This window comes from Gorilla gorilla, chromosome 14, assembly GCF_029281585.2.
Source record: "Gorilla gorilla gorilla isolate KB3781 chromosome 14, NHGRI_mGorGor1-v2.1_pri, whole genome shotgun sequence".
In the NCBI taxonomy this organism is placed as follows: domain Eukaryota; kingdom Metazoa; phylum Chordata; class Mammalia; order Primates; family Hominidae; genus Gorilla; species Gorilla gorilla.
Genome location: NC_073238.2, coordinates 51,824,074 through 51,841,458, shown reverse-complemented (window position 1 = coordinate 51,841,458; position 17,385 = coordinate 51,824,074). Strand labels below are relative to the sequence as shown.

Below are 17,385 nucleotides of genomic sequence, written 5' to 3'. Positions count from 1 at the left end.
CTATTATAGGTAGCAGAAAAAGAACCCAATATGAGCTATCTTACAGCCAGTATCATTGTTACACAATATGCACACATAATCAAACATATACCAATTAATTATTCAAAAATGGCAGCTGAACTTAATTTATTGAGATTTATTTTTATATTCATCCAAACAGCTATTTATTTTCAATTATTGGAAAAACATTTCTTGAAGTTTCAGTACTTTTTAGTTTGTTTTGTTTTGTTTTTTGTTTTTGTTATCAATTTGTTTTTTACATATAGGATTATTGCCTTTACTTCTGTGGGGTCTTTGTAAGGTCTTACACAACATCTGATAATACTCATTGATGAAATTTCTACAATATAATGAGAAAAGACTGGTGATTTTCTAGCCAACCTAAGTTCTGAAAAACTCTTGAAAAACTAGGCCATATGTGAATAAGACTGCTAGATGACTTCCACTTTTAGCAATAACACAATTAACTAATGCATTTTCTAAACTTTCATGAAGTCTCACAAAAAGTTATAAAAATATAGAAAAGTCTGAAAGATAAAGAGTGTATTAGTCTATTTTTTTACTGCTATGAAGAAATAACCAAGACTGGGTAATTTATAGAGAAAAAGAGGTTTAATGGACTCACAGTCCCCATGGCTAGGGAGGCCTCAAAATTATCACAGAAGGTGAAGGAGTAGCAAAGGCACATCTTACATGGTGGCAGGCAAGAGAACATGTTTAGAGGAACTACTCTTTATAAAACCATCAGATCTCATGAGACTTATTCAGTATCATGAGGACAGGAGGGGAAAACCCACCCCTATGATTCAATTACCTCCTATCGGGTCCCTCCTAGGATACATGGGAACTGTGGGAGCTACAATTCAAGATGAGATTTGGGTTGGGACACAGTCAAACCATATCATTCCACCCCCAGCCCCTCCCACATCTCATGTCCTCACATTTCAAAACCAACCATGCCTTCCCAACAGTCCCCCAAAGTGTTATCTCATTTCAGCATTTACTCAAAAGTCTATATCCAAAGTCTCATCTAAGACAAGGCAAGTTCCTTCTGCCTATGAGCCTGTTAAATCAAAAGCAAGTTAGTTACTTCCTAGATAAAATAGGGGTACAGGCATTGGGTAAATACAGCCATTCCAAACAGAATAAATTGATTAAAACGAAGGGGCTGCAGGCCCCATGCAAGTCCAAAATCCAGTGGGGCAGTCAAATCTTAAAGCTCCAAAATGATCTCCTTTGACTCCATGTTTCACATCCAGGTCATGCTGATACAAGAGTTGGGCTCCCACAGCCTCGGACAGCTCTGCCCCTGTGGCTTTGCAGGGTACTGCCTCCCTCCTGGCCACTTTCCTGGGCTGGCATTGAGTGTCTGTGGCTTCTTTAGGTGCACAGTTCAAGCTTTCAATGGATCTACCATTCTGGGATCTGGAGGATGGTGGCCTTCTTCTCACAGCTCCACAAGGAAGTACCCCAATAGGGACACTGTGTGGAGGCTCCCACCCTACATTTCCCTTCTGCACTGCCCTAGCAGAGGTTCTCCATGAGGGCTCCACCCCTGCAGCACACCTCTGCCTCGACATCCAGGTATTTCCATACATCCTCTGAAAACTAGGCAGAGGTTCCCAAAACTCAGTTCTCAACTTCTGTGCACTCACAGAACCAACACCATGTGGAAGCTGTCAAGACTTTGGGACTCGCACTTTCTGAAGCAATGACCTGAGCTGTACTTTGGCCACTTTTAGCCATGACTGGAGCATTTGGGACACAGGGCACCAAGTCCCTAGGCTGCACACAGGAAGGAAGCCCTGAACCAGGCCCACAAAACCATTTTTTCCTCCCAGGTCCCTGAGCCTGTGATGGGAGGGGCTGCTGTGAAGGTCTCTCATATGCCCTGGAGACATTTTCCCCATTGTCTTGGGGATTACCCTTTGATTCCTCATTACTTGTGCAAATTTCTGCAGTGGCTTGAATTTCTCCCCAGAAAATGGGCTTTTTGTTCTACCACATCGTCAAGCTGCAAATTTTCCAAACTTTTATGCACTGTTACTTCTTGAACACTTTGCTGCTTGGAAATTTCTTCTACCAGATACCCTAAATCATCTCTCTCAAGTTCAAAATTCCACAGATCTCTAGGGTGGGGGTAAAATGCAGTACATCTCTTTGCATAGCAAGAGTGACCTTTACTCCAGTTTCCAACAAATTCCTCATCTCAATCTGAGACCACCTTAGCCTGGATTTTATTGTCCATATTACTATCAGCATTATAGTGAAAGCAATTCAACAAGTCTCTAGGAAGTTCCAAACTTTCCCACATCTTCCTGTCTTCTTCTGAGCCCTCCAAATTGTTCCAACCTCTGCCTGTTACCCAGTTCCAATGTTGCTTCCACATTTTCAGATATCTTAATAGCAGTACCCCACTCTACCAGTACCAATTTACTGTATTAATCCATTTTTATACCGCTATGAAGAAATACCCAAGGCTGGGTAATTTATAAAGAAAAAGAGGTTTAACGGCACAGTCCCCATGGCTAAGGAGGCCCCACAATCATCCCAGAAGGTGAAGGAGGAACAAAGGCACATTTACATGGCAGCAAGCAAGAGAGTATGTGCAGGGGAACTGCCCTTTATAAAACCATCAGATCTCATGAGACTTATTCACTATCACAAGAACATAGGAAAACCCACCCATATAATTCAATTACCTCCCATCAGGTCCTTCCCACAACATGTGGGGATTATGAGAGCTGCAATTCAAGATGAGACTTGGGTGAGTACACAGCCAAACTTTATCAAAAGGTAACTAAGAGACTTCATAAAAGATAAACAATTTTATATTACATTCTTCAAGTAATTAGTGGTTGACCATAACAACAATAAACTTGGGATTATAAGAAATATATCATATGAATTTTTAAAAAATACTTAAAGAGAAACAGAATCTAAAAACAAGTATGTAAATTAAGGATCCAGCTCAGTGGAAGAAATTTTAATAAGTGCTTCTTGAATAAATTTTTCCTGAAAAGTAATTTAAACTTCATTTGGTTAACTTTAGAAACTGTTCATTAGGCCATTTTTATTACAAAAAAAAACCCAGAATTTTTTTCTTAATATGGCAGAAAAATACATCATTTGATTAAAATATTAAGTCACTAACTTATTTTGCTCTAACAGAGTTCAATTAAATTTTTCCTGAAGTTCATTAATATTACCAAAACTTGAGTTGCAATCATTTGAACTATGATTTCTGTTTGCTTCTCTTAATACAATAAAGCAATTACCTCTCACATCCTTTGTAATGATGACATCCATGTACACTCCTTGCAAAGATGGCAAATGACCTGCCAGAAACATACATTCCTGTGTAGTCTCTGCAAACCCAAAGCTGCTCCTTTATTTGCGATCTTAGCTCTGGCGTAAAGAGACCTTCAAAAAATTAACATAAAGAGAAAAATAAAATCAATGGATTTTCTTCTACTATTTCTCTAACTATATTTCTCTAACCAATTTTCTTGCCAAGCATAGGAGAAGCATTAGAACAATTAATTTATAGAGTCTTGAAAGGCTGAGGCAGAAATTAATAGTTTATACTACAATATTCATTGAATAAAGAATACCTTTAATTACTAGATCTTCAACTGGAACATCTCGGTAGACATATTGGGATTCATCAAGGAAACAACTCGACCTAAGGAGAATGGAGAGGAGCAAGACAGGATGACCACCCACCTGAGAGTATCACAAAGTCAGCGGAGTCTTCCTCACCATGGGAAAATGATGAATGAGTAAGAGTCCCTGGAGACCCACAATTCTTCCATGGACCTTTGCAACCCTGAACTCAGGAGATGCCCAGTGAGCCCCCAACCAGGGGCTCCAGACCAACACAGAGAGCTATGGGGAGTCTGGGCAGAGCTGCCGCTCAGGCACATGCAGAGTCCCTGGAGCCTTGATTCCCTGGACATCCCAGAATTAGCAGCAGCAGCTCTGGCTGTGGAGAAGGACAGGTTCTCTCACATGCCCCCAGGAAAGGAACTAAATCCAGGGTCCTGAGCAACAATGGACTGCAAGCCTCACCTCCACTGCATCTCACAGGCTAAGGCCCACCTGCCTGGGTCTCCAGCCACCAACCCTCTGGACTCTAAGCAACTAACAGCTCTGTAATTCTCTGGGATAAAGCTCCCAGAAAGAGAGGCTGGCCAGCATTTTTACTGTCTTGCAGCCCCCACCTCCATAGCCTTCAGGCTTGAGTAGTGATTAGGGAGAGGCGCGGATCTCCATTGCAGTGTAGCCATCCCATGGAAAAGCAGTCAGGCTATTTTTTATGTGGCTCCCAGATGGCTCCTGCTTTTCCTCATGGGGCAAGACCCACCAAACTGGGACTCCAGCCACATCCCACCAAAGATCTTGGGCCAGTAGCAGCTCTGCACTTTCCTGGGATAGAGCTCTAAGAGTGAGAGCCAGATGCCATTCTTGCTGTCTCACAGCCCTTGCCACTATACCCTGTGAGTTCTGGGGAGTATGTGGTGAGTAGGCAGTGGTGTGGCTCCCAGCACAGTGCAGCCATCCCACAGAAAAGTGGCCAGACTGTTCTCCATGTGGGTTTCTGTCCTTGTTTCTCTTCACTGGGTGGGACCTCCCAACTCCAGCACAATTCCCTTACTCCCCCTTGAACACTTCAGTCAGAAGCAGCTCTGCATTTCTCTAAGAAATTCCCAGAGAGAATCCACAACCCTTCTGCCATTGCAGCTGCAGAGGTACTGCCCTAATCACCCTTGGATGAGAGAAGAAATAAAGAGTCTAATTGTTATTCTGGCACCACCAGTATACTGCAGCCGATTCGAAGAGAAGTCCAGTCTCTTCCCTGTGAGCCCTCACCTTCTCCCCTCACCAAGCAGAGCCCCTGGCTTGGTACCAAGAACAACCACCCCATCCCTGGCTGAACATTCCCGCTGCTAGTGGCTCTGTGTTTCCCTGAGAAGAGGCTCCCAGAGGCAAGTGACAGCCCCCCTACTACTGCCAAAACAATGGTCCTGCCCCTGCTGCCCTTGATCTAAGAAGAAACAAAGACTTTGAGGGGTTCGCCTGAGCTTCCAGCACACCACAGTCAGCATATGGAGAGGAGCCCAGTCTCTTCTCCCTGTGAGCCCTCGTTCCCTGACTCTTCACCAAGCAGAGCCTGTAGCTTGGGCCAGCAGAGCAATTGCCCCACCCCTTGGCTGAATATTTCCAGCAGCAGCAACTCTTTGTTTCTCTGAGGTGGAGCTCCCAAAGGCAACTGAAAGCCCGGCTACAACTGCCACTGCAGTGGTACTGCCCTTGCTGCCCTCAGATCAGGAAAGAAGCAAAGATCCTGAGTGCTTTATACACATATTCAGCAAGATGCAGCCACCCTAATGAGGAGAGGAAGTCTGTCTTTCCCAGGTCTCCCCCCGCGCTCCACCCCACTGCTGCTAGTCACCAGGCAAGTCTCTCCCAGCTTGGGCCTATAGCACAGATGCCCCATCCTGGGCCAATCACACTGATTGATAGTGGCTCCACATCTCTCTGTGGTGGACCCCCAAGAGACAAATGACCACACCAGTTCTCCAGCAAGGGTGGTTCTAGGGCTGAAATAGCTGAAATGACAGAAATATAATTCAGAATAAGGATAAAAACAAAGATCATCAACATTCATGAGAACATAGAAACCCAATCCAAGGAAGCAGAGCATCACAATAAAATGTTACAGGAGCTGAATGATTTAAAAAAAAAAAAAAAGCCATTATGTAAAAGAACTAAACTGACCTGATAGAGCTATGAAACAAAGTAAAAGAATTACATAATCCCAGCACTTTGGGAGGCCAAGGCAGGCGGATCATGAGGTCAGGAGATCGAGACCATCCTGGCTAACACGGTGAAACCCTGTCTCTACTAAAAATACAAAAAAATTAGCTTTGCGTGGTGGCGGGCTCCTGTAGTCCCAGCTACTCGGCAGGCTGAGGCAGGAGAATGGTGTGAACCTGGGAGGCGGAGCTTGCAGTGAACAGAGATCACGCCACTGAACTCCAGCCTAGGCGACAGAGCCAGACTCCGTCTCAAAAAAAAAAAAAAAAAAGAATTAGATAATGAAATTGTAAGTGTTAACAGCAGAATAGACCAAGCTGAGGAAAGAATCTCAGAGCTTGAAAACTGACTCTCTGAAATAGTCAGAAAAAAATGAAGAAAAAAGGATAAAAAAGAATGAACAAAACCTCTGAGAAACATGGGATTATGTAAAGAGAGCAAACCTGTGACTCACTGGCATTCCTGAAAGAGATGAGGAGAAAGCAAGCAACTTGGAAAACATTTTTCAGGATATCGTCCAAGAAAACTTCCCCACCCTTGCTAGACAGACCAATATTCAAATTCAGAAAATGCAGAGAACCCCTGCGAGAACCATCTCCAAGACACAATAATCAGATTTTATAAGGTCAAAATGAGAGAACAAAATATTAAAGGAAGCTAGAGAGAAGGGGCGGGTCACCTACAAAGGGAAGCCCATCGGGCTAACAGCTGGCCTTTCAGGAGAAACACTACAAACCAGAAAGAGATTCAGAGCTTATATTCAGCATTCTTGAAGAAAATAATTTCCAACCAGGAATTTTGTATCCTGCCAAACTGAGCTCTGTAAGTGGAGGAGAAATAAGATCCTTTACAGACAAGCAAATGCTGAGCAAAAGCAAACGCTCACCAAACCTGCCTTACAAGAGGTCCTGAAAAGTGCACTAAATATGAAAAGAAAGGATGATTGCCAGTCACTAAAAAAACATACATAAGTACACAGACCAATGACACCATAAAGCAACCACACAAACCAGTCAACCTAGTAACAATACAATGATGGGATCAAATCTGCACATACCAATATTAACCTTGTATGTAAACAGGCTAAATGCCCCCAATTAAAAGACACAGAGTGGCATGCTGGATAAAGAAGCAAAACCCAATCTTACATGCAGTGACAGCATAGCCTCAGAATAAAGGGATGGAGAAAAATCTACCAAGCAAGTGGGAAACAGAAAAAGCAGGGACTGGTATCCTAATTTTAGATAAAATGGACTTTAAACCGACAAAGGTTTTTTAAAAAGATAAAGAAGAGCGTTATATTGGGTGAGTGCAAAAGTAATTGCCGTTTTTGCATTGTTGGAATTTGCCATTTGATATTGGGATATATTGCTAAATAAATGTGGTTATGTTATACATCATTTTAATGGGCATTTCTCGCTTTATGGTTTTTTGCTAATGACTTATTACTTGCTCTTTATGTTATGTTTATTTTAGGCTATGGAAATGATGTTAGACTAAAAGAAAATTTGAGCGATTTTCTTATTCAAGTTCAAGATGGGTCATAAAGCAATGGAGACAACTTGCAACATCAACAACACATTTGGCCCAGGAACTGCTAACAAATTTACAGTGCAGTGGTGGTTCAAGAAGTTTTTCAAAGGATATGGAAGTTGACAATGACAAATTGAGAGTGATCATCAAAGCTGATCATCTTACAACTGCACAAGAAGTTGCTGAAGAACTCAATATTGACCTTCCTATGGTCATTTGGTATTTGAAGCAAATTGGAAAGGTGAAAAAGCTCCATAAGTACCCGCTTATTGATGCCTCATGAGCTGAACAAAAATTTAAAAAGTTGTTTTGAAATATCATCTTCTCTTATTCTACACAGCAACAATGAGCCACTTCTCAATTGGATTGTGACGTGTGACAAAAAGTGGACTTTATACAATAACCAGCAATGACCAGCTCAGTGGTTGGATGGATAAGAAGCTCCAAAGAACTTCCCAAAGCCAAGCTTGCACCAAAAAGAGGTCATGGTCACTGTTTGGTGGTCTGCTGCCAGTCTGATCTTCTACAGCTTTCTGAATCCCATTGAAACCATTACATCTGTGAAGTATGCTCAGTAAATCGATGAGATGCACTGAAAACTCTATCGCCTGCAGCCAGCACTGGTCAACAGAAAGGGGCCGATTCTTTTCCATGACAACATCTGAATGCACATTGCCCAACCAACGCTTTGAAAGTTGAACAAATTGAGCTATGAAATTTGCTTCTCACCAACCAACTACCACTTCTTCAAGCATCCCGACAACTTTTTGCAGGGAAAATGCTTCCACAACAAGCAAGATGCAGAAAATGCTTTCCAAGAGTTTGTCAAATCCCAAAGCACAGATTTTTACACTACAGGAATAAACAAACTTATTTCTCATTGGCAAAAATGTGTTTATTATAATGGTTCCTGTTTTGATTAATAAAGATGTGTTTAAGCCTAGTTATACTGATTTAAAATTCATGGTCTGAAACCACAATGACCATTGCACCAATAATGGTAAAGGATTCAATTCAACAATACCTAACTATCCTGAGTATATACACACCAAACATAGCACCACCCAGATTCATAAAGCAAATTCTTAGAGATTTATGAAGCGACTTACATTCCCACACAATAATAGTGAGAGATTTCAACACACTACTGACAGTATTAGACACATAATAGAAGCAGAAAATTAACAAACATCCAGTACCTGAACTGAACACTTGACCAAATAGACCTAATAGACATCTACAAAACTCTCTACCCCAAAACAACAGAATATACATTCTTCTCACGGCTACATGGCACACACTGTAATATAGACCACACAACAGGACATAAAACAATCTTTTGCAAATGCCAAAGAACCAAAATGATACCAACCATGTTCTTGGACCACAGCACAATAAAAATAGAAATCAATACAAAGAAAGTCACTCAAAACCATACAATTGTATGGAAATTCACCTGCTCTGGAATGGTTTTTTGATAAATAATGAAATTAAGGCAGAAATCAAGAAATTATTTGAAACTAATGAGAACAAAGATACAATACACCAGAATCTCTGGGACACAGGTAAGGCAGTACTAACAGGGTAATTTACAGCACTAAATGCCCCCGTCAAAAAGTTGGACAGATTCCAAGTTAACAACCTAATATCACAACTAGAAGAACTGTAGAAGCAAAAATAAACCAACCCCAAAGCTAGCAGAAGACAAGAAGTAACCAAAATTAGAGCTGAAGTGAAGGAAAGTGAGATGTGAAAAACCATACAAAAGATCAATGAATGCAGGAATTGGTTCTTTAAAAAATTAGTAAGATATACAGACTGCTAGCTAGACTAATAAAAAAGAGAGAAGATCCAAATAACACAATTAGAAATCAAAAGGGGGACATTACCACTGACCCCACAGAAATACAAAAAAAAAAAATAGTATCAGAGACTACTTTGAACAGCTCTTTGCAGACACACTAGAAAATCTAGAAGAAATGGATAAATTCCTGGACACATACAACTTTCCAAAGCTGAATCAGGAAGAAATTGAATCATTGAACAGACCAATAATGAGTTCTAAAGTTGAATCAGTAATAAAAAGTCTACAAACCAAAAAAGCCCAGGACCAGACAGATTCACAGCCAAATTCTACCAGATGTAAAAGAATAAATAACTGGTACCATTTTTACTGAAACTATGCCAAAAATTGGGGAGGATTAATTCTTCACCAGCTCGTTCTATGAGGCCAGCATCATCCTGATACACATCAATTAAAAAAAAACTTCAGACCAATATCCTTGATGAACATTGATGCATAAATCTTCAACAAAATGCTAGCAAACCTAATCCAGCATCACATCAAAAGCTAATGCATCATGATCAAGCAGGCTTTCTTCCTGGGATACTAGGTTGCTTCAACATATGCAAATCATTAAATGTGATTTGTCACATAAACAAAATAAAAACAAAAACCACATAATTATTTCAATAGATGCGGAAAAGATTTTCAATAAAATTCAACATTCCTTCATGTTAAAACCCCTCAACAAACTAGGCATTAAAGGAACGTATTTTAAAATTATAAGAGCTACCTATGAAAAACCCACAGCCAATATCAAACTGAATGGGAAAAAGCTGGAAGAATTCTCCTGAAAACGGGCACAAGACAAGGATGAAAAGTCCAGTGGTATCAGGAACACATGGGCATACACGTGAAGACTTTAAGAGTGTCTTAGTGAAGAGCCTGCCTTCTAGTCCTATTCTCCTGTTTGCTGTATTTCTTTCATTTTTCCGTTTTCCCTGAATCTGGCCTTTGCTCCCATTACTATCCTTTGGATCCTTATGATTTGTTTTTTAGACTATGGCAAGTTTCCCAATTGGACTTCCTACTTAGAGTGTCTCTTGGTCTTATTTCATTTGTAAAAATTCAATTCATTTTTATTTCTAAAACTCAGTTCTGATAATGTCACTCCACTGCTCAGTGACTTCGAACACTTTCACTTAACTATAGAAGAATGTCTACACTTCTATTCAGACATTTAAAATGCCCTTGGAAAATTAATATTAACTTAACCTCATTCTAAGAGTTGACAAATACTGTGTATGCTGACACAAATTTTATTACTCCCCATTTCCTAGATGAGCTTGGTATAATATTTCGGATGTTTCTTTCCTCTTTATGTTGAAGACTCCGCTCAAGTCCCACGTCGTCCCAGGCACCCATGTGGATATGCCCAGACAAACCACCCCATCCTCTTCTGATCTCACAGAGTGCTTTGGTGAAACCTCTCTTTTGTCACATATCTTAGCCAATCTTGTCTCTCTCCAGCATTAGTTTGTTCAGCAAACATGAAGCTGTATTATCATGTCATCTTTCCTAAAAAATTTTAGACTTTAGATAAAATGCCACATTTTCTTCTCATCCTTGTATCCCCATGGCTCCTAACGTTTAATATGGATTACACTTAATGAATGACTAAAATAAATTTATTTTAAAATTTTATTAAAGGCCTTTCAAATATTTCTCCTGAATCAGAATTGTAGTGTTTCCAATTGTGGCTCCGTCCAATTTCTCTCCATTTGTAATAAACATTCCTAGACAACAAAGCTGTAAACAACACATTCAGAGGAAAAAAAAAAAAGTGGTCTCAGAATCTTTTCAAGCTGTTGTCATCTGTACACATCTGGTGGTGGTTATTAGTCACAGGAAAATGCCTAAGAGTTTACAAGTTGTATTTTAGTTAGTTCTCCTTCAAAGTCTCTCCATGTTAGCCAACCATTATTAGTCCCTGACTGTACCAGCCCACTCCATGTACACACACGTCGCTTCCTACTTCAAATCTTCCTGCTCATTCTTTATACTGGTAAAGTGAGAAACTATAATCAATCCCAGGTTGAACACACTCTGAGAACTCCAGAACTGTATTTTCCCTTCACATGGACATATTGCTTTAAATTCACACCAGATTTTTTGTTTTGTTTTGTTAAGGATTATTTGGCTCTTAATAATGTGTTGTTAATTAACTGTTATTGCATTTGGCAAAATGATAGCCCCATTATGAAACTGATCTCCCTAGTGCAGATCCAACTCTAAATACAAGTTACTGATAACTCATAAACTTGTAGAGTTTCACTCTTCAAATACTGCAATTAATACCTATTCTTAAGCATAATAATAGATTCTTGTCACATATATGCACAGAGTACACCAAAGTGCTTGGACACAGAATTCAGAATTATTCCAAATTTATTGTGGTATGTTATTTCTCTCAATTTCATGAGTCATGACATATAGGAGATAGAAAAAGTTAATTTAAATGTTATGTTCTCACGTCATCTAATTGGATATGACATATTACTATTTTTAGCTGTGCATTTCTCAGCTTTTATATTAATGTATTTATTAGGATCCATTAGCTTGCAAACAACAGAAAATCAACCCATAATAAATTGAGCAAGACAATAAAGTATTAGTTTATATACAACTAAATACACTCAAATAGCTGACAGATGTCAAGGAAGAGCTGCACACCACAAATTTAGGAATTGGGACTGGGGATTCTATCTCTTTCTAGTTAGATTTTTGTTTCTTTATTTTGTTTTGTTTTGTCTTTGTGTGTTCCTAGGGTATGGAACATGGCTACTGATAATCTCATTCCACAAACCCTAGATGAAAACATTGTTTTATATGTCAATGCCAAAAAAAGGGAGAGCAATTGATCTTCCACCAGTTACGTGTTCACTCTTTGGACCAGGCATTCTGGGCAAGAGAATGTGGTGATAAGAATGCACACAACTTACCAAGACCCAGATGTCTCATATAAAACAGCTACTGCAGTGCACAACAATCTGTAACACGTTGAGGACTTCTGTGTTAACGTCATGAGAGGTGGTGCATGATAATATAGGGAAGTAATTAGGAGAGTCCATTGTTTCATGGAGATAGTCAGGTTTGGATGAGCAACAGGGAAGCTTAATAGTGTGATAGTATTTTAACATATATGGTTAGGTAAAACTCAGTTCTTAGGTATCAAGTGGGTTAATAATAGTTCAGATATTCTCTCAAGAGGTGAAATGTAGCTGCCTCCTCATCTGTCACTGTAGATGTGTTCCCCTCCTATGCAGCAATAACCTCTTTACCTAATGCCCCTTGTATCTGCCTTCCCTGCTTTTTTAAACAGTTTTCCTGATCCAGGGAAGGAAATGTAAGTCATAAAAGCTTTTATTCTAATTTCTTACTCTCATCTTTTTTTTTTCTTTTTTTGGCTGGGACAGAGTCTTACTCTATCACCCAGGCTGGAGTACTGTGGCACAATCTCAGCTTACTGCAACTTCGACCTCCCAGGGTTCAAGTGATTCTCCCACCTCAGCCTCCAGAATGGCTGGGACTAAAGGCATATGTCACCAAGTATTTTTGTAGAGACAGAGTTTCACCATGTTGCCCAGTCTAGTCTTGAACTCCTGGGCTCAAATTATCCTCCCACCTAGGCCTCCTAGTGCTGAGATTACAGGTGTGAGCTACTGCACCCAGTCATATTCTCAAATCTTTTAAAGCAAAATTTATTCTCTTAGAACACAGCACTCCTGAAAATACAAGTAGCATATGAAGTAATGAAAATACAAGTAGCATACATCAATTATGAAAAATCATCAAGTTCTTGTTTAGTCATTTTATAGCTGAGTATCCTTTATTTATGCCTGGGTGATCTAAAAAGCTCATTGTTATCTATTTCTTTTATTTTTTCAGCTCTAAAATGTTTTAATGGAGTATATAATTCAAAGGGGAATTATCTCTCCTAATTTAGAAAGTACTTGGAATTTATTTTTAGCAATAGTCACCCAAAACATAAGATTTAACTTCTTATCCAAAGACAAATTTCTGAAGAACTGCTACATCTATATTAAGTCACAAACTGAGGTGTATACAAGCTATTACCTGCTTAGTAGATTACTATTGTTTCTTGCTATACTCCGAATGTTCGTGTCCTTCTAAAATTCATATATTGAAATCCAATCCCCAATGTGATAGTATTAAGTGGTGGGACATTTGGAAGGTGATTAGATCATAGGGATGGGGCCCTTGTAAATAGGATTAGTGCCTCTGTAAACTCTTGAGATCTTTATAACCAATCAAATGGATATATCAAATAAGTTTTTGAACACAAGAATTTACAATTCAAATAAGAAAATTTAACTAGAATAGCTATAATCTGTTCATGTATAGCCACACTGATATTTTTTGGAATTATAAAATTAATTAGATTAGGCCGGGCACGGTGGCTCACGCCTGTAATCCCAGCACTTTTGGAGGCCAAGGCAGGCAGATCATGAGGTCAGGAGATAGAGACCATTCTGGATAACACGGTGAAACCCCATCTCTACTAAAAAAAAAAAAAGTACAAAAAAATTAGCTGGGCGTGGTGGCAGGCACCTGTAGTCCCAGCTACTCGGGAGGCTAAGGAAGGAGAATCGCTTGAACCCGGGAGGCAGAGCTTGCAGTGAACTGAGATCATGCCACTGCACTCCAGTCTGGGCGACAGAGCAAGACTCCATCTCAAAAAAAAAATTAATTAGATTAGGAGACAAATTAGAGAGAAGAAAGAAGAGATATGCATGCCCTGAAGAACTTCAGTAGCTGGAGATTAGTAAGAAGAGGAACATCTAGGACAAGAGATTGAGACAGAGAAGCAAAAGAGATGGGTAAAAAACCAAGGTCATAGTTTCAAGGGAAGCAAATGTTTCCAGAACAGAGTGAGCAAATGATGGCCGAAGTACATCCACTGATTATTCCAATGTAGATGTCATTATGGGCCTTGGCAAGGGAAATATTGGGAGCAGAATCCAAGAGTGGATTAACAGATAAAGGAAAAGCAAGACAATCACAGCAGCGTAAATTTTGAGAAATTTGCCTTTGAAGGGAACAGAAAATGGGAAGTACTTGGAGAGGGCTAAGGAATCATGAGAGGTGCTTTCTTAAAGAAAAACATATGAATATTTTTATTGAAATAATTCATTAAAATATATAAATTATAAGTATTACATGAAGCAGGATACTTCATGTTATAAACTGTTCAGGAAAATTTTCTGGGTGGTAGAGTAAAAATATATCTAAAATATCTTATTAAAATCTTCCACACATCCAGATGAGGCAAATATGGACTCAATATTTTGTTTCCATAATCTTTTCTTCATTAACACTCTCATGATTTTTTTTACCATAATTTCTCACCTGGATTACTACATGCTATGGTTTGAATGTGCCTTCTCCAAAATTCAGGTGTTGCTAATGTGAAAGTATTAAGAAGTGGGGACTGTAAGAGTTGATTAGGCCTTGAGGGCTCCTTCCTCAGGAATGAGATTAAAGATCTTATAAAAGAAAGAGACTTTATACAATGTTCAGCTAGCTTGCTCTTCCACCTTCCACTATGTGAGGTCACAGCAACAAGGCACCTTGGAAGCAGAGAGCAGCTCTCACCAGACAACTGAATTTGTTGGCACCTTGATCTTGAACTCTGCAGACTCCAACATGGTGAGAAAATAGTTTTCTGCTCTTTATGAACTACTCACTTTCAGGTATTTTCTAAGACACTACATTAGTGTCTAATTGTCTCCAGCCTCTTGCTTCTTTGTTATCAATAATTTTTCAAAATCACAAATATGATGTCTCTTATTTAAAGTTTTCACTTTATCTTTTCAGGATAAAGGGTGAACTCCTTCCTCCAGCTCTTTATAATCAGCCTCAATCTCCTAAATATCTTCTCTCACTTCATTAATCATGCACCATTTTTCCAAACTACAATAATGTATTCAATATATCCTGACTCTTTCCTTCATACTTTTGCATATTCTTAGAATACACATTTGCTTAAAATGTTCTTTGCAACAATCTTCAAACTCAAACCACACTCCTAAATACATACACCCTCACACATAAAATCCCCTTTTATAACTAGTTAACTTACAGTCATCTTTCAACCCTCAACTTAGATTTCACTTCCTCTGATAAGTTGTCTTATCCCACAAATTTGTTTTAGAGGCTGTCTTCATAAAGTTCATTTTACCATAATAGCACTTATCCCACTGTATCATGTCATTTATTTTTTTATCAGAATTGAAAGAAACTAGAAGTCTTTGAGGCAAGTGTAATAGTTCATGGACCTTGTAGCTCCAGAACATACTGCAATGGCTGGCAATTGTGCTTCACATGAGGTATAGCAAAATACCTGGAAGAAACTTGGAAAGAGTGTTGGAGAGAGAAAGGAAAGATTTACAATTTATAGAAGTTTCCCAAGTGAACTTCAATTCTAATATGCTCACCTGTTTGAGAACTACTGGTCTGGGTGAACATCTATTCCTGGGAAGCAAAAGGAAAAAAATACTTCATTATTTTGTTTATGAGCCTGAAATCATACCCAATTAAAATAATACTTTGTTTTTCTTAACATAGCATCTGCTAAGAATTGCAGATGTCAAATTTTGGCACATTTGCAATAAACTTACTAAACAGAAATTTAAAATTCATTACTTGAATCAGATAGGAGATTGGAAGAAAATAAAAGGTAACATTAATGATAACCATATTTTCTTCAAAATAAATTCCATGGTTTTTAAAAACAGAAAAAAAAAACAAAAAAAAACACGTTTTTCCATATGGTTTGGCTAATCCAGCTGGAATTGTCACTGCAAGTTTTGAAGTGGTATATTTTTACTGTTAAAGAAAAAAAAAGTCTACGGCCGGGAGCAGTGGCTCGCGCCTGTAATTCCAGCACTTTGGGAGGCTGAGGCGGTCAGATCACGCGGTCGGGAGATCGAGACCATCCTGGCTAACGCGGTGAAACCCCATCTCTACTAAAATACAAAACAATTAGCCAGGCGTGGTGGTGGGCACCTGTAGTCCCAGCTACTCGGGAGGCTGAGGCAGGAGAATGGCGTGAACCCGGGAGGCAGAACTTGCAGTGAGCCGAGATCGCGCCACTGCACTCCAGCATGGGAGACAGAGTGAGACTCGATCTCAAAAAAAAAAAAAAAAAAAAAAAAAAAAAAGTCTACAGCCTTCAACCATTAAATAATACAGGAAAAAACTAGAGAAATTCTTTTGCACAGTTTTATATATACATTTTCAAAACTGATTTGGCTTAAAAAAATCTGCATTCTATTCATGTCGGCTTAGTAAAGTGTTTTCCTTCTCCAGTCACCTATCTATACTTTCTTCTATTCTTTCCAAACTAACAGTAGGCAACAGAACCATCCGCCTGCTATAAATACATTCAGAAGTTATTCCTCAAACTCAGATTACCATGTAAGGGCAAGGGAAAACAAGGAGTATATTTAAACTTCTCATTCTGATTTGTTTATAGGTCATGAACTTACAGAACTTGATTACTTGATTGTCATTTTCAGAATTATTTGTCATAATGCTATGCTTACTAAATAGTTGGTTTTTGAGAGAACATACCATCTTTTTATAGAAAAACAGAATAAAACCACAGTAAAATATTTAGAATTTTTAATGCCTTTTGAATAATATAATTCTAGAGCTACGATTTTTAAAATGAAGCAAATTGAATTTCATTTTCTCCTGCCTTTCCACTTTTGAATTGCATCAATGAATTCATCTGTAATCCACATCTCAGCTTGAGGCCACCTCATTTATTTACCCAACTCTGTCCTTGTCTCAGTCCCCTTCCATATCTAAGCCTTCCTGAATCTCAGCCCATACTCACATCACATACTCGGATCTGAGCCTATTCCTAAGCCAAGCTCAGACATAAATGAGAAATGAATTGAGGGATGTCATGTTTGATACTCTTTAAAACAGCTGTGTCATAATGAGTCAGATCCAAATCACAGAACTCTCAACTGCCGCCATGATGAGATTGCATTATTCCACAAATGACAACAAATGAAGCTTTCCCCCAAGAATGTAATTGAATATTAAAAAATATAGTAACCATATGGAAAATAGTTTTCTCATTACTGGAAGGAAATTAAGGAAAATTGAAATTATTAAAATTAAATTCATAAGATAATTTTCCTAAAACAATTTCC

At 38.9% G+C, this 17,385-nt stretch overlaps 1 long non-coding RNA gene across 1 annotated transcript; it reads right to left on the bottom strand.

Moving 5' to 3' along the window:
- Positions 1-202: 202 nt before the first annotated feature.
- On the bottom strand, positions 203-15,691 carry LOC109029452 (uncharacterized). Its single transcript, XR_010130534.1, has 3 exons — positions 15,655-15,691; positions 3,615-3,685; positions 203-3,423 (listed from the first exon to the last, which is right to left on the bottom strand). It is a non-coding gene; the product is annotated as an uncharacterized lncRNA (long non-coding RNA).
- Positions 15,692-17,385: the final 1,694 nt, after the last annotated feature.